This window comes from Lissotriton vulgaris, chromosome 6 (assembly GCF_964263255.1).
Source record: "Lissotriton vulgaris chromosome 6, aLisVul1.2, whole genome shotgun sequence".
Lineage (NCBI taxonomy): Eukaryota > Metazoa > Chordata > Amphibia > Caudata > Salamandridae > Lissotriton > Lissotriton vulgaris.
This window is the reverse complement of record NC_141694.1, coordinates 1,426,387,240-1,426,405,496: the sequence shown is the minus strand read 5'-3', so window position 1 is coordinate 1,426,405,496 and position 18,257 is coordinate 1,426,387,240.

Below are 18,257 nucleotides of genomic sequence, written 5' to 3'. Positions count from 1 at the left end.
AAACCAGGACACTAATAACTCCCACCACAAAAAAGGCCACCAGCAACATGGACACTCACAAATCACAAGCAACAAGCAGGAGGCCTGGTAAACACCATGAACTAACAAAAGGTTTATAAAAGCCAGGCAAAGGATGCATGCTAAAGCACACTGCTCTGCCTTTATTAATGCAATAAAATACAAAAACAAAAATATACAGGCCAAATAAAAAGGCCTGCAGGGTGCATGCATTGCACACCAACACACACCAGACACACACAATAAAGGCATGTCTTTAAGAGACCCAACAATAGAAACCCCACCCCTAAAAACACATTTCCCAACTCAATCCACTGCCATCCATTCCCTAAATGATGTCTAAATTAAACAGACCACATAGAAACACTTGTTTAATGCACATGTGGCTACCTGCTCTAAGCCTACTGGGTGAAAGCAGGCCTGTTGGCAGACAAGGCCAGACAAGCTTCTAGCCCTAGGCTTCCAAATGGCCACAAGCCACATGGCTAGGCCCAACAGAAACCCCATCCCAAAAAAAACACATTTCCAAACTCAATCCAATGCCATCCATGCCCTAAATGATGCTTGGATATGAAATACATACAAAACACAGCACAAGGAACAGTTGCTTCATCATGCACCCACCCATGACTGGCTCTGGGCCTACTGAATACTACTACCCACAACAATTTTTAAAAAAAGGAAGGATAAGTACCAACATTAAATTGTATTTGCAACAACTGCAATGCCCCAATCAAACAGACAAAACACCCATTTACTTGTAAAATATCCAAATAAAAAATCCTAAAATCCAATGATAATGATGCAGCAGACAAAATGAGTGATCTTTCCAGCTCGAAATCCAAAGGCAGAATGAGCAGGAGATGGACAAAGCACTGAGAGGAACCTGCTAGACAGGAACAAGAAGTAGGAGTTTCTGTGGCACTTCCTCCCTCTCCGCCCATTTTAAAAAAGGACTCCTTGCATAAAATAGGACAGCCAAATATCAATCTGAGTTTCTTTCATCCAAATCATCATTTACAGAAGGTGTTATGCTGCTAAGATGATATCCTTCTCCAGACTGAAAATTTTACTTGTTCGATTCCTTGAGCTTCAACTTGCTTCCGCTGGATGTCGATGGCACGTCCAAAATGACGTGTTCAAGTTCTCTCGCTCCCTGTCGCATTCGATATGACGTGTTTGCGTCCTCGCGCTCTCACTCGCGTAGGAGATGACGTGTTCGAGATCTCATCTTGCAGTGCATGATCGCGAAACGAATGACGTGATCTCGGGCTCGAACTCTCGTGAGATAGCGCAAACAGCTAGTAACATCTCGTGGAGCTTGCGACCGGATCGGGATAACTTGTCGGCAAACACGGGGATCCCGGTAAGGCGATCGCATGCACAAGAACGTATTTTCAAAGCGCAAGCATGAAAAAATCTTCGGTACGCTGCGGATTGTGGAAATTTTTGCATTTTCGCGCTCTCCGCGGAACGTGAAAATGGCAAATTATCGCAATTTCCGCAAGCGGAATGGATTTTGACGTTCATCCCTAACACACTCAGGCACCCATACAAATACTCAGGCAAACAATCAATAACCCATATAGACACTCATGTAGCTACTAGCCAACCCATGCACCAGCTTACACAACAACAGACAGACTGATACAGACATTCACACAGTTTAGTCACTAACCTATGAATTCAGTAAGACATCAGTCAATTATACAATCAGTCACACACCTCCTAAATCCTACATCCAGACACTTATGCACCTGCTCATTCTTCAATACATCTTGGCATATATATAAAACATATTTAAACTTTACAGAAACACACAGTCACTGGATGATGTCATTAGTGATATCATCAGTGATGGCTTTTGGGATTTCATTAGTGATGTCACTGACCATGCCATGAATGATGTAATATGTGACGTCATGAGCAGTACATTGTGGGAGTGGGAGTTATAGTTAGCTGAACTAACTATAATGGTGGAATTTCTATGGTTTTGTACGAGTAAAATGTCCAGCTAACTATAATGTGCTTGAAACCCGTGATTTTTATCAATGAATTACTAAGGTTTTTTAAATGTTAATTTCTAAATATAACATTTGTAAAAACCTATGTTTTTTCAGTGAATTTACATATATATATATATATATGTATGTATATATATATATATATGTATTACCTACTGGCGATAGCCAGTAGGTATATATAGTTAGGATTTTTTCCCTATGGGATTTCTGAAAATTCTATGTCTAATAACTTTGGCGTTTGTGGACGGAATTGGCTGAAATTTTCAGGAAAATGGCACATTTTGTTTCTGAGCAGCTCCTGGAAATTTGGGGGGGGTTTGTCAAGGGGGGGGCGAGAAAAAAGGGGGTCCCAAAACGCGTTTTTACCATGTTAATTTCCATAGGGCGGTTGGACTCACTTTTAGCCCGAACGGCTGAATGGATTTCCACGAAACTTGGCAAAATTGTAGGGACTGTTAGCCCGATGTGCCTTTGCTAGGTCTCAATATATGTGCTTCAGTGAATTTTGAGAAATTAACGTTTAAAACAAGATATATATCTGTAACAGCGCTCCGGGCTGCGCTCCGGTCCGCTTACTTTTCGCGTATCGGAACTTTGCGAAGCGAAGCTGATTGGCTCTCCGGTGTCTGTCAACATTCTAAACAGTCCGGCGCGGCCGCCATCTTGTCTCTCGGTAGGATCGAGAGACAAGAGGAGGCCAAAACAAAGGGGGAAATGAAGGAAAGGGGGCAAGGTAGACCCCTTCTGATCCCCTAGGATTGATGAGGGGATATTATAGAGTCACGCTGGGCCCAAAAAAAAAAAAAAAAAAATTCTGATTTTTTCGCCGTAGAGACGCGTCTTGGTACGCGAACCGGGCAGCTAACCGGGAAGCTAACTGGCAGTGTAACGGGAGTCTGACGAGTAGCTGATTGGCTGTCAACATTGTAAACAGTCCGGAGCGGCCGCCATCTTGTCTCTCGGTAGGATCGAGAGACAAGAGGAGGCCAAAACAAAGGGGGAAATGAAGGAAAGGGGCAAGGTAGACCCCTTCTGCCCCCTAGGATTGATGAGGGGATATTATAGAGCCACGCTGGGCCCAAAAAAAAAAAAAAAAAAATCCGTTTTTTTCGCCGTAGAGACGCGTCTTGGTACGCGAACCGGGCAGCTAACCGGCAGTGTAACGGGAGTCTGAGGAGAAGCTGATTGGCTCTTATCATTGTAAACAGTCTGGAGCGGCCGCCATCTTGTCTCTCTGTGGGATCGAGAGACAAGAGGTGGAAAAAAAAAAAGGTGTAAATGAATGAAAGGGGTAAGGCAAACCCCTCCTGAACCCCTAGGATTGATGAGGGGGCTATTAAAGTTCCCTGGGGGGTGAAAAAAAAAATTGCGATTTTTCGCGGTAAAGGTGCTTCCTGGTACGTTAACCGGGCAGCTAACCGGCAGCCTAACGGGAGTCCGACATATTGTGTTTTTTGAACGTTTATGATATGTGCACGTGTGGATTTTGTCTAATTAAGGTTAAAAAAATATATATATATCTTTAAGCGTGTTCTGGCGCGCTTACGTTTTGGGTTTGGTTTGCGCTGCAGAGACGATACGTCACGGTTATGCGATGCATCCTGAGGCGTCTCACGGGCTACGTGATACGTCACTTAATAAAGAATATATTTTACAGCTATAGATATTAGCTTTTAAAAAACCAATGAAATTCACAGAAAAAACCATAGGTTATAGACCATATATAGTTAGGAATTTGCATTTACAAAACCTTGAAAATTCACTGAAAAAACCATAGGTTATAGACCATATATAGTTAGGGATTAGCATTTAAAAAACCTTATTTTACTCGCACAAAACCATTGAAATTCCATATATAGTTAGATGCACTAACTATATATCGCGGACCCGCAATCCACTGCTAATGATGTCACATATTACATCATTCATGACATGGTCAGTGACATCACTGATGACATCACTGATGACATCTCAAATGACATCACTGATGACATCACTGATGACATCTCAAATGACATCACTGATGACATCACTGACATCTCATTTGACATTACTGATTACATCACTGATGATATCATTTATGTGATAATACATCTTCAGACTCTAATATAACCTTAGATACACTCAGTGTAAACAGGCACTCACAGACTGTCACACATCCATGGAGTTACCCACACACCTAGTCAGTCATGCAAAGAATCAATCCCACCTCCATTTCCTCAACTATACAGTTATACACACCTTACTTATTCAAACATATACTAACACATATTTACTCTCTTATACAATCCTTGATACAAGTTCACAATGATTCATACAGCCACTCTCACATTCACTGGCTCTTATGTTCAGTTATTTATATATGTCAACTCTCACATGGAGTGTGTTTTACATATGTACTTACTTTAACATGTAGAACTGAGATATCCATTCACTCACCAATATACTCATGCACACAGTCAACTGTCCATACAGCTGTTTCTACATGCACTTTTGAACCCATACACCTAGGGAATCAACTGCTCACACATCTATGCACAGAGTTATACACCTCCCAGCCACCCACACACATACTCAGTCTCCCATACAAATACTTGGGCAACCATTCAATAACCCATATAGTTAATGATATAGCTACTGATTTAAACATGCAGCAGTTTACAGAAGAACATAAATAATGATTGCCAAATTAAGACACTTTAATCACTAACCCATGCACTCAGTGAGACACATTTAATCATTCTCTCATACAGTCAGTCATGCACCTACTAAATCCTTCATCCAGACACTTATACATCCACTCATTCTTCAATATGTAAGACATATTTTAACTTTACAGAAACATACAGTCACTGGGTGTTGTCATCAGTGATGTCATCAGTGATGTCATTTGAGATGTCATCAGTGATGTCATCAGTGATGTCACTGACCATGTCATGAATGATGTAATATGTGACATCATTAGCAGTGGATTGCGGGTCCGCGATATATAGTTAGTGCATCTAACTATATATGGAATTTCAATGGTTTTGTGCGAGTAAAATAAGGTTTTTTAAATGCTAATCCCTAACTATATATGGTCTATAACCTATGGTTTTTTCAGTGAATATATATATATATAATTATGTATATATATTACCTACTGGCGGTCGCCAGTAGGTAGTTATAGTTAGGACCTATTTTCCATAGGAAATCTGTAACATTCTATTTTGAATAACTTTGGCGCCGGTTGATGAATCTTCACAAAATTCTCCAAGAAGATGGTCTGCTCCGCTCCGCTCCGCTCCTTCCCTAAAAGTTTGGGGGTGCTACGTCAAGCGGGGGCCAAGAAAAAAGGGTGGTCCCAAAATGTATTTTCCCCATGCAATTTTCCATAGGGAACTTTAGACACAGCTACAGCCCGAACTGCTGAACGGAATTACACCAAATTTGGCAAAAAGGTAGAGTTTGGTTCGCAGATTACGCTTTTTGTTAAATGGTGTAAATCCGTTCAATAGTTCCTGAGAAAATCAAAAGTAAAATCATAGTTATATCTATAGATGAAGTACTGTACGCGTAGCCTCCCGAGCATGAGCTTTATGCTAATTGGCTGTCAACACTCCAAACCAGGAAGTTTGGTAGACATCTTGTGCCTTGGTAGAACCGATGCACAAAAAAGCAGTGATAGAAACCATGCAAAACACGCAAAGGGGGCAGGGTAGAAACACCATGACGCCCTAGGCCTGCTCAGGGAGTCCCACAAGGACCCCCAATTTTTTCATTTTTAAATTGCGGGATGCGCGCAGGGTACGTGTACCCTGCCAATCCCCCAAAAAAACGAAGAGCCCGCGCGTTAATTATAATTAGCCCACGGGGGGCCAAGTCCTGGGGGCTTTATAAAAAAAGTGTGGGGGGCCCAATACCCCCCACACTGCCCCGGGGATCGCCACCCCCAGGCCAAAGTAAGTATAAAAACAGGGGGCACACGGCCCCCTGCAGGCCCGGGGACCGATGGCGGGCCTCTAAGGCCCCCCTGAGTCCCCCTGAGCCCCAGGGCTTCATCATGATGTATGTGGGGGCTCACAGCCCCCCCCCGCAGCCCCAGGGGCCGCCAATCCCTGTGACTTCCTTTAAAAAAAAATAACCTGTGTGGGGGGCTCAAGCCCCCCACACGCCCTGGGAAACGCCACCTCCCCGGGGCACTACATTTTGAAATTAGGGGGTCCGCGACGGACCACCCAGCACCGGGTCCCACCACCACCCGGGACTTTTAACTGTTCGGAGGGATGCCGTGCGGCAACCCTCCTGGAACCTTGTGGTGGCCCTGGGGACCGCCACCCCCCAGGGCCGGCTCCTGCAGTGTCCCGGGGTGCCTACCGCAGGACACTGCTGTTTTCTATGGTAGAGCGGGAGCCTCGTGGCGCCCGCCCTACCATAGCAAACTGCTTTGGTTTTTGAAAGAGAGAGCTGGAAACCTGCTTTCTCTTTCAAAATTTCTGCATGGGGAGCAGCATGTTAGCAGGATGCGGGGAGCCGGCAGGGACCGTGGGGGGATTGGGGACGCAGCTCGCTTCCCGATTTTTTACTTTAATTGAAAATTGGAGGCAGGCCTTGGGGGATGGGTTACCCAGGGCCAAAGAAAAAGAAGGGGGGCTGCATAGCCCTCCTTCTTCAAAGTGAAAAAACAGGATCTGGAGATGCCACGCTTCTCGTTGCGACTCTCTGCAAATGCGCCCCCTGGCATGTTTGCAGAGGGGGAACTAATTCCCCCTCTGCAGAGAGGTGTAATGAGGCCATGCCCCTTTTTAAACCTCTCTGCAACACAGCCCTCTGACGCATACTGGAGGTTCCTGGTGGGCTTGTTGGCCACCGCGGGACCCCCAGTATTGAAGGGGAATTAATTCCCCCTCTGCAAATGCGCCAGGGGGCTGTGTTGCAGAGAGGTGTAATGAGGCCACGCCCCTTTTTACACCTCTCTGCAACGCAGCCCCCTGGCACATACTGGAGGTTCCTGGTGGGCTACTTGGCCCCCAGGGACCCCAGTATTCAAGGGGAATTAGTTCCCCCTCTGCAAACGCGCCAGGGGACTGCGTTGCAGAAACGGCCATGCCCCTTTTTACACCTCTCTGCAACCCAGCCTCCTAGCGCATACTGGAGGTTCCTGGTGGGCTAGTTGACCCCCAGGGACCCCCAGTGTTCAAGGGGACTTAATCCCCCAACTAAGAACGTGCATTTGCACAGTGGTGAAGGTAGGGGGCGGGGCTTGAGGTGATGTGTGTGCAAACACACCCTGTGGCGCATTTTAAGTTGGGGAATTTATTCTTCTTCAATCCAGAGGTCCCCTAGGGACGAATTAGCCCACCAGGTACCTCCAGTAAGTGCCAAGGAGCTGTGTTGCAGAGTGTTGTAAAAAGGGGCGTCGCCTCTGAACACCTCTCTGCAAAGCAGCTCCCTGGTGCATACTGGAGGTGCCTGGTGGGCTAGTTGACCCACATGGGACCTCAGGTATGAAGAGGAATTAATTACCCAACTTACCCAAGGCGTGTTTGCACACATGTCACCTCAGGCACTACCCCCTTCCTTCAGCATTGTGCAAATATTCCTCTAAAATCAGCCGAACTACGAATTCTGATTTACTCACCTGTTATCAGGAGTGACTGCAGTTCTGCAACTTTAAGCCCAGTACTGATCTTGGAAAGTGATTTTAATGTTACTTACCAGTTACTTGAATTACCTTCCATAGGAATCCATTGTGTGGTTTTCACCAGAAAGGTTTCTAAGTGTGGAGTTTTGGAACTTTAATATATTTCTCTAAAATCAGACATAGTATGAATTCCAATTTACTCACCTGTTATCAGGAGAGACCTCAGTGTTGCAACTTTAAGCCAAGTAGTGATCCTGAAAAGTAATTTTAACCGTACTTACCAGTTACTTGAATTTCCTTCCATAGGAATCCATTGTGTGGTTTTCACCAGAAAAGTTTCTAAGTGTGGAGTTTTGGTACTTAAAAAAATTCCTATAAAATCAACCAAACTTTGAATTCCAATTTACTCACCTGTTATCAGGAGTGACCTCAGTGCTGCTTCTTTTAGCCCAGCACTGACCCTGGGAAGTAATTCTAATCATACTTACCAGTAACTTGTATTTCCTTCCATAGGAATCCATTGTGTAGTTTTCAGCAGAAAAGTTTTTAAGTGTTGATTTTTGAAACGTACAAATATTCCTCTAAAATCAGCCGAACTACAAATTCCGATTTACTCACCTGTTATCAGGACTGACCTTAGTGCTGTTTCTTTTAGCCCAAAAAACACAGTTGATGGACAGAATGTAGAACAATGTCATACATTCACCCCAGTATAAGGATCTGGGCCTAAATCCATCGTTTTTTGCATTAGAGTCTACATTCTGTCCATCAACTGTGTTGTTTGCAATTTTCACCCCGAGTGTTCTGGGTATACTCAGACGTGAGTCCCAGGCTCTCCACACCACTGGAGTCAAGCTATCCAGGCTGATGAAGGCTGATAGCCAGAAACCGGTCCTTGGATGCTTGATTCCGGTCTGGGAAAGACATGGCTTGGTAGTTCGGACTGGACTGTTCCCATGAGGCACAGGGTCAGAGCTGATTTGCATATAGCCAGTGTCTAACCCAGGGTGGTGTGGAGTGCAAAAAAACGATGGATTTAGGCCCAGATCCTTATACTGGGGTGAATGTATGACATTGTTCTACATTCTGTCCATCAACTGTGTTTTTTACAATTTTCACCCGGAGTGTGCTGGGTATACTCAGACGTGAGTTCTACATTCTGTCCATCAACTGTGTTTTTTGCAATTTTCACCCCGAGTGTGCTGGGTATACTCAGACGTGAGTCCCAGGCTCTCCACACCACTGGAGTCAAGCTATCCAGGCTGATGAAGGCTGATAGCCAGAAACCGGTCCTTGGATGCTTGATTCCGGTTGGGGAAAGACATGGCTTGGTAGTTCGGACTGGACTGTTCCCACGAGGCACAGGGTCAGAGCTGATTTGCATATAGCCAGTGTCTAACCCAGGGTGGTGTGGAGTGCAAAAAATGATGGATTTAGGCCCAGATCCTTGTACTGGGGTGAATGTATGACATTGTTCTACATTCTGTCCATCAACTGTGTTTTTTGCAATTTTCACCCCGAGTGTGCTGGGTATATTCAGACTTGAGTTCCAGACTCTCCACACCACTGGAGTCAAGCTATCCAGGCTGATGAAGGCTGATAGCCAGAAACCGTCCTTGGATGCTTGATTCCGGTCTGGGAAAGACATGGCTTGGTAGTTCGGACTGGACTGTTCCCATGAGGCACAGGGTCAGACCTGATTTGCATATAGCCAGTGTCTAACCCAGGGTGGTGTGGAGTGCAAAAAAACGATGGATTTAGGCCCAGATCCTTGCACTGGGGTGAATGTATGACATTGTTCTACATTCTGTCCATCAACCGTGTTTTTTGCAAGTTTCTTTTAGCCCAGCACTGACCCTGAAAAGTAATTCTAACCATACTTACCAGTAACTTGAATTTCCTTCCATAGGATTTTATTGCCTGCTATATAAAATATATATAAATTAAAAAATATATCAAACAAAAAAAACAAATATCACAATTTCAATATTTTTAAACACTTTTTTTCAATTTATATTAAAACTATGTAATGTAATCTAAAAAATAAAAATATTTAAAAATAGTTTAAAACAATGTTATAAATCAGTATAAAAAAATATAATACATTTAAAAATTAGCATTTACAAAACCTTTGAAATTCACTGAAAAAACCATAGGTTTCAGCCACATTATAGTTAGGAATTAGCATTTAAAAAACCTTAAAAATTCACTGAAAAAAAGATAGGTTTCACACATGTTATAGTTAGCTGTATATTTCACTCATACAAAACCATTAAAATTCCCCTGTTATAGTTAGTTCAGCTAACTATAACTTGCGCGCCCGCAATGCACTCTGGTGCTGTGCTGGGGTCACTGCCACGAAATTGGGATCACTGCCATTCAGGACTCAGGACACAGTTAAACATGTGGGTTTGGTTTGTGTTAAATAGGGTTAATGGTACCAGAAGCATTGAGACTGTATGAGCCAGTGATGATGCTTGATGTGGATGGGTCACACTGGGACCAATGTGTCTTGCCTACTGGACTGCGTCATGGGAATCAGGACTGTATCTGAATTGTGAGGCCTCCTGACAATAGTGTAGACCAGAGGTAGCAATGAGAAAGGGCCCACAGCCATGTGCATACGTTGGTGGCCCCACCGGCCTGCGTAGTGCAGGTTCAGTGGCACCACTTGTCGGCATACTTCAATCTGTAAATACTCCTCACTAATCGAAGGGAGTGAGGTGCGGTGGTCACTGTCACGAAGTTGGGGTCGCTGCCATTCAGGACTCAGGACACAGCTACACATGTGGGATCGGCTTGTGTTAAAGAGAGTTAGTGGCACCGCGGGTCACCGCCATTACATATGGAAATATGCCTCACTGATCGAAGGGAGTCTGGTGCTGTGGTTGCTGCCACGGACTTGGGGTCACTGCCATTCAGTGACCCCAAGTTACAGTTACACATGTGGGATCAGAGTTAGTGGTGGCACGTGTCTCCAGCCTTCCAAATGACAATATGCCTCACTGATCGAAGGCTTGTGTTGAAGACAGTTAATGGCACCATGTGTCGATGGTCTTCCACAGTGTAGGTCTGAGGTAGCGGTGACAAGGGCCCATAGCCATGTGTATACTTCGGTGGCTCCACCGGCCTGTATAGTACAGGTTCAGTGGCACCACGTGTCGCTGGCCTTCCATATGCAAATATCCTTTTCTGATTGAAGGGAGTCTGGTGCTGTGGTGGCTGCCACGAAGTTGGGGTTGCAGTCAATTAGGACTCAGGAACCAGTTACACATGTGGAATTGGCTTGTGTTGAACAGGGTTAGTTGGCACCACATGTTGTCGGTCTTCCACAGTGTAGGCCGGAGGCAGCCGACAGCAAAGGCCCACAGGCAGGTGACGTTGACTTGAGCTGTACAGGTTGGGAGCATTTGGTCTTCTTAAACCATTATAGTCTCTTACACAATTTGTGTCACTACTAATCTTGAATTGTGAACCGTGTAACCCCAGTGTAGGGCGCAGGCAGCGGTCAGGATGAGCGCACAGCCACGTGGAAATGAGTTGAGCGGCACAGTTAATGGCACCTGGAGTACTCGCCGTGTGCTCACCCTGCGATGATATGTGGTCCCGGCAGGCCGCCCTGGGAGCAATGTCTTGCCTTGATAAGGCCACGTGGAGATGACTTATGAAGCAATATTGACTACTTTCGAATTTGTTTCCAAATAAAAATATAGTTCCTAAGAAAATATATATGAAAATTTCAGAAAATAAATTTATAATTTGCTTAGTGACAACACTGTGCACGTGTTCTACGTTCAATGAAAAACTTTTAAAGGTTGAAAATGAAGAAATAATTAAAATGGAAGCCATTGATAAAATAGAGCATGAAGGAATCACTAATATTTTAACAGAAAAATTGAAGCCAAAATTGGATTCTTTAGAAAAATCGGTATCTAAAACTGCTGGTTTAGAAAAGAATCTATACATATGTATAAACTTTTGGGTAATTTTACGGCATCATTTGAATGTAGAAAAAGGTTTAGTAAATGGAGCAATGGGTAAAGTTGTTGATTTTGTCCTTCATCAACATAGAGATGGAGTTGAATTTTTAAAAATCAAATTTGATCAAATTGAAGAAGTAAAACAAATTGGTTGTTGTTCTGTTCATTTTCTGCTTGTTAAAGATATATATGTCTGTAGAAAACAGTTTCCATTTTCTCTGACATATGCAGTGACTATCCATAAATCTTAAGGATTGAGTGTAGTCAGTGCTTTGGTGAACATTGGAAGTACCGTATTTAAAGAGGGTATGGCATATGTTGCTTTGTCTGGAGTCCGAACTCTATCTGGTTTGTTTTTAATTGATTTTGATGAGACAAAGATTACTGAAGATGCAGACTGTGTAAAAGAGTATAATAGGTTAAGAAGAGTGCATGCTCCCAACTTAGGTGGTTATCCTGTGTTTGAAAAGCGTGTAGTAGGTAGAAAAAGAAGATATGAGAATATCTGCAGTGAAGTTATTGGAAAGGAAAAAAAGTCAAGATTATGTTGAGATTGCAAGAAAAAAGAAAAAGTACACTATTGAAGAAATTGTTGATTATCAGTTAGAAAACAGTGCAGGTATCAACTGCTATTCTAATGTAGTGGTCAATGTTGTTTTTTTTCTTGAAAGTTTACAACAGCAAATTATGGAGAATCGTGAAAAAGGATGTTGTTCCTTGTTGCATTGTATTTATGAAAAATTAAGAACTGATAAAAGTAAAATGCAAAGCGTTTCTGATGTTCGTAATCTTTTGAATATATGTTCTGGTTCTACACAATTTACGCAGAATATCCAACAAGATTCTCAGGAATTTCTAATGCATGTGTTTGCCGCATTGGAAAATGAAGGAATAGAAATTAAATATCTTTTTAGCATTTGTTATAAATAGGAACATCAATGGGAAAATTGTATATTTTCATGTAGCACTAACATAGATACTGAAAGATTTAAATATTTGACTTTATCAGACTGTAAAACAGTGTCTATTAACAAACTAACTAAAGCAGCAAATCAAAACATGGAGTGTAGCCAATGCAGATCAGAAATGTTATGAACATTAGTTATACGAAGATATGGATAATATATTATTTTAATGATACAATGTTGTACAGCTGGTGGAAGAAAAGTGGAAACTTTAATTAAACATTTTGAAGCAAGGCAAGTATCAATATCAGGAAGAACTGTTCTAGCAGTAGCAATTATTTTGAGTGATGGTCCTTCAACAACATCTGGACATTACACTTACTATTTATAATGCAGTAAAGGTTGGACATATTGTAATGATGCTCAATTGCTTTTTAAACAACGTTTACCTAATAAATGCCCAAACTTGTATCTAATATTTTTAAAGCCAAAGTTTTAAGAAGATAGTTCAGCTTATGAGGAATATGTTAAAAAGTATTAATTAAATTACTATTGGACAATTTCAGTATAAAGGATTTCAGGAATATCATTTGGCCTAGAGGAAAGGTAAACATTTAAAATAAGGACTTTTTTTCTTGGATATACCTACAGAATATATTATTAAAGAGCATCATTTAAAGTATATTAAAATGATAAAGAATTGTTCATTTAATTATTAATTCGGTTCCTTGAAATTGAAGAACATTTTCTTAGAAGAAAGCATTGAATATATATGAGATTTGTATTATATAGCTTGTTATGAGGATGTTGTTTTTATGAAATGTTGAGGAATTGTTGAGTATATTACAAACCATTTTTTACATACATTTGTTTTTTTTAAGCAATCTTATTGATAGTTTTTTTGGTCCACTATTATGTGATGAGTAACATTGCAATCACTGTTTGTAGTGAAATTCAATATATTCTGACAACAGCAAAAAAGGCAAATAAAATATTTTATATAATATGCAAATTATGTTGTGTTATAAAAAATATAATATTATATATTATAACTGAATTTTCTCTTTTCTTTCCCAGATCCTAATTCTTAATTATGAACATTTCAATAATGTAAATTATCAAAAATATTTGAAAAAACTGTTTAGCTTTTTTTTTAAATCAACTGCTCTCCAGGTAAGATTAACTAATTATTAAAATGCACAATGGGCTGTTTTTTCACACTGGTGAAGAAAGTGGTGAAGGATCCCATGAGACCTAAAAAACATATTTGATTGGTTCATAACATTATCCATTGTACCTATTAAAGGACTGCACGCATTTCAATCGTTTTACTTTAAGCATCTTTGGGGAGATATCTCTGTGCTTACCTCATGTCACTCTCATGTAATTTTTCAATACATCAGCTAGCAATATGTTCTTATTGTAACAGTCTGCCAACACCTAAGTACTTATGGGGTAGATTTAGAAGCATCTTGTACCAACAATATGTCACTTTTTGTAACATAGTGATAGCGCCAGATGCTCCTTCATATTTACAAGGAGAGGAAAAGGCAGTCTGTGTAGTTTTTCTTCCCCATATGAATACAACCGCATCGTAATTAAGGCAAACTGTTGCTGTATCCTTAGTTCTTGTTACTTGGGGACCACAAGACTTTGCTGAATACCAGCAGGAGGGGGATGCTGTGAAGAGAAGACGCCGCAGCCCTAGTGCAGGACTCCAAGTCCCAGGAGCACTTGGACTAGTTTGACAACTGGCTGTCTCTTTGAGCTCTGCCCAGCCCCCACGGACGCATCAAAGCGCCTCGCCGCACCCGCTTCGCGGGTGCCGCATCGTAATTAAGACAAACTGTTGCTGTAGCCTCTGTTCTTGTTTCTTGGGGGCCACAAGACTTTGCTGAATACCACCAGGAGGGGGATGCTGTGAAGAGGAGACGCCTCAGCCCTAGTGCAGGACTCCAAGTCCCAGGAGCGCTTGGGCTAGTTTGACACCTGGCTGTCTTGTTAAGCTCCACCCACCCCCCATGGACACTGTTAAGCTACCTACTTGTGCCGCTGCGCGGGAGCATGCAGGAGCATCCCGGGAGAAGCGCGGGACAAGAGCGGGCCGTCTGTGGCCGTCACAGGCCAGTGTAGGCCGGGCTGGGCCACCCTTCTAACCACCGGTATAACCCACGGACATCTAATAGGTATTTGGTTGACCTGTATTGTATTTTGCATTACACCATATTGCTGCTTTTTGGGACTTCTGCGCCATATCAGGATAAGAGCATTGCTCATTTATTTATTTATTTTTGACATTTGTTAAGCGCGAACAATTGCCCGCAGGCGTCTCGGCGCTGTACATTTGTTTGCTCTCCTGTGCTACTCTGTTAAATTATTAGAGACTAAATAACCAAGTTTTCAGTTTCTTCCTAAAAGAGATGAGGGTTGGGCAGGATCTTATAGATTGCGGGAGAGTGTTCCACAGCTTTGGGGCAGTGACCAGGAAGCGTCTGTCTCCCCAGTTGACCAGCTTGGTCCGAGGTACCACCAAATCATTCTGTGTTGTTGAACGAAGTGTTCGCGGGGGAGCGTAAGGAACAAGGTGGTCTCTAAAAAATTGGGGTGCTTGATGATGTAGCGATTTGTAGACAATACATAGGGCCAGATGTAGGTACATTTTATTTTCCGACCTCTTAAATACCGAGTCATACCGACTCGGTATTTCAGAGGTCGGAAAATAAAAGTACCGAGATGTAGGTAAATGCAGATGTGCAATTACCGAATCGGAAACAGTCGGTATTTTCCGATGCGGGAAATACCGACCAGTTAATGCCCATTCATTCCTATGGGCTTTGAAGCCCATAGGATTGATTGGGCATTTACCGGTCGGTATTTACCACATCGGAAAATACCGACTGTCACAAGGGTGCAGGGGGTGTCACTTTGACACCCTCTGGCACCCCCAAAAGAGGCTCGGGTGCCATGTGGCAGGCATACTCGGTAAATTTGCCTATCGGTAAATTTACCGAGTCTGTAAAATACAGGGACCTACATGTCAAATTGCTCTTACCGGTCGGTAACGGCCGAAATCGGCCGTTACCACCCGGTAAACGCCTACCTACATCTGGCCTTTTATGTTTTAAATTTAATTCTATTCCTAACAGGGAGCCAGTGAAAACTTCTTAAGGTCTCGGCTATTGGCTTGAATCTAGGAGTATCTGAAAGAAGTCTGGCTGCAGAGTTTTGAATTGTTTGCATTTTCTTGATGACCCTAACTTGGGCATTGGAAAACAGTCCATTACAGTAATCCAATGCTGATAGGACCAGGGAACTGACCAAAGTTTTGCCTACATTTTTTGGAAGAAAAGGGAGAATCTTCCTTATCAAGCGTAATTTAAAAAATGCTGTGCTAGCCGTTTGATTGGCATGGGCCATGAAATTTAATTTGTCGTCAAAAATGACGCCCAGATTTCTCACTTTTGTGGCTGGTTTTGGCAAAGTTCCAAATGATGAAGGCCACCATGATGGGGACCAGTTGGGACTGAGATGGCCAAAAGTGACCACCTCCATTTTCTCAGAGTTTAGTTTCAAACAGTTTGCTGACAACCATTGTCCGATGGCCAGCATACCTGTTTTGAAACTTTCTGCTACTGTTTCCCCATCATGTCTAACTGCCAGGATCAGCTGGGTGTCATCAGCATATGAGGTAAGGTTCATCCCGTGCGCTTTGATGGTTTTTGCGAGGTCCGACACATAGATATTAAAAAGTGTCGGACTGAGGGATGAACCTTGTGGTACCCCACATGGCAGTGTTAACTCTGCAGACTTGAATTGACCCAGAGTGACGGCCTGGGTTCTCTCCGCCAGAAAAGATGCTAAAAGATTTTTAGCTAGGCCTTGCACGCCCATCCTTGCGACACGGTTGACCAGGATCTTATAGTCAACCGTGTCAAAGGCGGCCGATAAATCCAGAAGCACCAGTAGTGCTGTACCACCTTGGTCTCTAATTAATCGGATATCATCCGCCGCTTTAATAAGCGCTGTTTCCGTTCCATGAAACTTACGGAATCCAAATTGTGATTCATCGAGCAGATGGTTTTGCTCGATGAATTCCGTAAGTTGGACATTCATGGCTTTTTCTACTATTTTAGCAAGGAGTGGTAGATTAGCTATGGGCCTAAAATTTTTCAATTCTGTTTTATCTAGGCCAGGTTTTTTTAGGAGAGGTTTTAGTAAAGTTTTTTTTAGGTGGCTAGGAAAAATGCCTGTATGAAACATTAAGTTGCATATTTTGGTTATAACTGGAATCACCGTATCTATTAATGGACGGAGGGTGTTCAGGGGACATGGGTCTAAGGCAGATCCAGACTTAATGGTTTTAATGATATCATAAATTTGATTCTCTGTAACTTCTGCAAAAACAGATAGAGTATTACTTGAGAGTGGGGTCATTATCTTTTCTGTGTTTTGACTATACCCAAGATTAAATGCAGAGAAAATATCGTTCACTTTAGTGAAGAAGAAGGAGGCCAATGAATCACAGAACTCTTGTGAACAGGGGGGATTCAGGTCTGGGACAGATCCCGCCAACTGTTTGGTTATTTCAAATAACTTTTTATTTGAATTTTTAGCACTTTCAATTTGCTCTGTATAGTACCTTTTTTTAGTTTCGGTGATTAGGAGTTTGTATTGAGTTAAGAGTAGTTTGTACATCTTTCTGTTTTCTTGATCATAGTTTTTCCTCCAATGTCTTTCTTTATTTCGACATTGCTGTTTGAGTTTTTTAAGCTCCTCAGTATACCACGGTGTTGAAGGAAACCTTCTGTTCCTGGATATTCTTTTTATTGGTACTAAATTATCAGCTGCCTGGTTCAACCATGCATGGTATTGTTCAGTGGCAGTTCCAGGATCATTAGACAGGGAAGGTTTAGAAATATCCAGTATGTCCCTGAAGCTAGAAATATCAATGTCTTTCCATACTTTTAAAGACTCTGGTATAGGATATGGTGTTGTGGCAGCGGGAGGTTTACCAATATGTATCGTGGCCAGTACCAGATGATGGTCAGTCCAAGTCATTGGCAGGACATCAGTCACTAGCAAGTTCTCTAGGTTGGTAAATATTCCATCTAGAGTGTGTCCTGCATTATGAGTAGGGCCTTTTACCAGCTGTGTTAGACCAAAAACCTTCATTTCTGACTGCAGAGATATGATATCCTTGTCCTCACTACAGTCCAAGTGGAAATTAAAGTCTCCTAATAGTGTAATGGACTTGTCGTTGGCGGAAGCTTCTAGGATGGTGGTGATTTCTGTGAGAAATCCCGACCGAGTTTCAGGCCGTCTGTATAATAAAAAACCTCTGAAATTAAAAGAGGGAGACAAGTGGATGTCAAATTGAAACGCTTCACATGTTTTGGAAGGAGTTGTAGTGATGCGAATTTTAAAAATGTCGCGGGCAATTATAGCAATCCCACCTCCTCTCTTGCCCGTTCTGTCTAACCTGTAGGATTTGAAACCTTTTGGGACGGCTATTACAAGGTCTGGATCTGAAGTTTTATCCAACCATGTCTCTGTCAGGAACAGTATATCAATGTTCCTGTCAGTGATGACATCTGCTGTTTCTTGCCTGTGTTTGGCTAGAGAGCGCACATTGATAAGGGCTATAATGAAGTTTAGTCCTGTCTTTTTAGGGGTATTACCTCCCACAGTGTGATTTAGGAGGGGAATG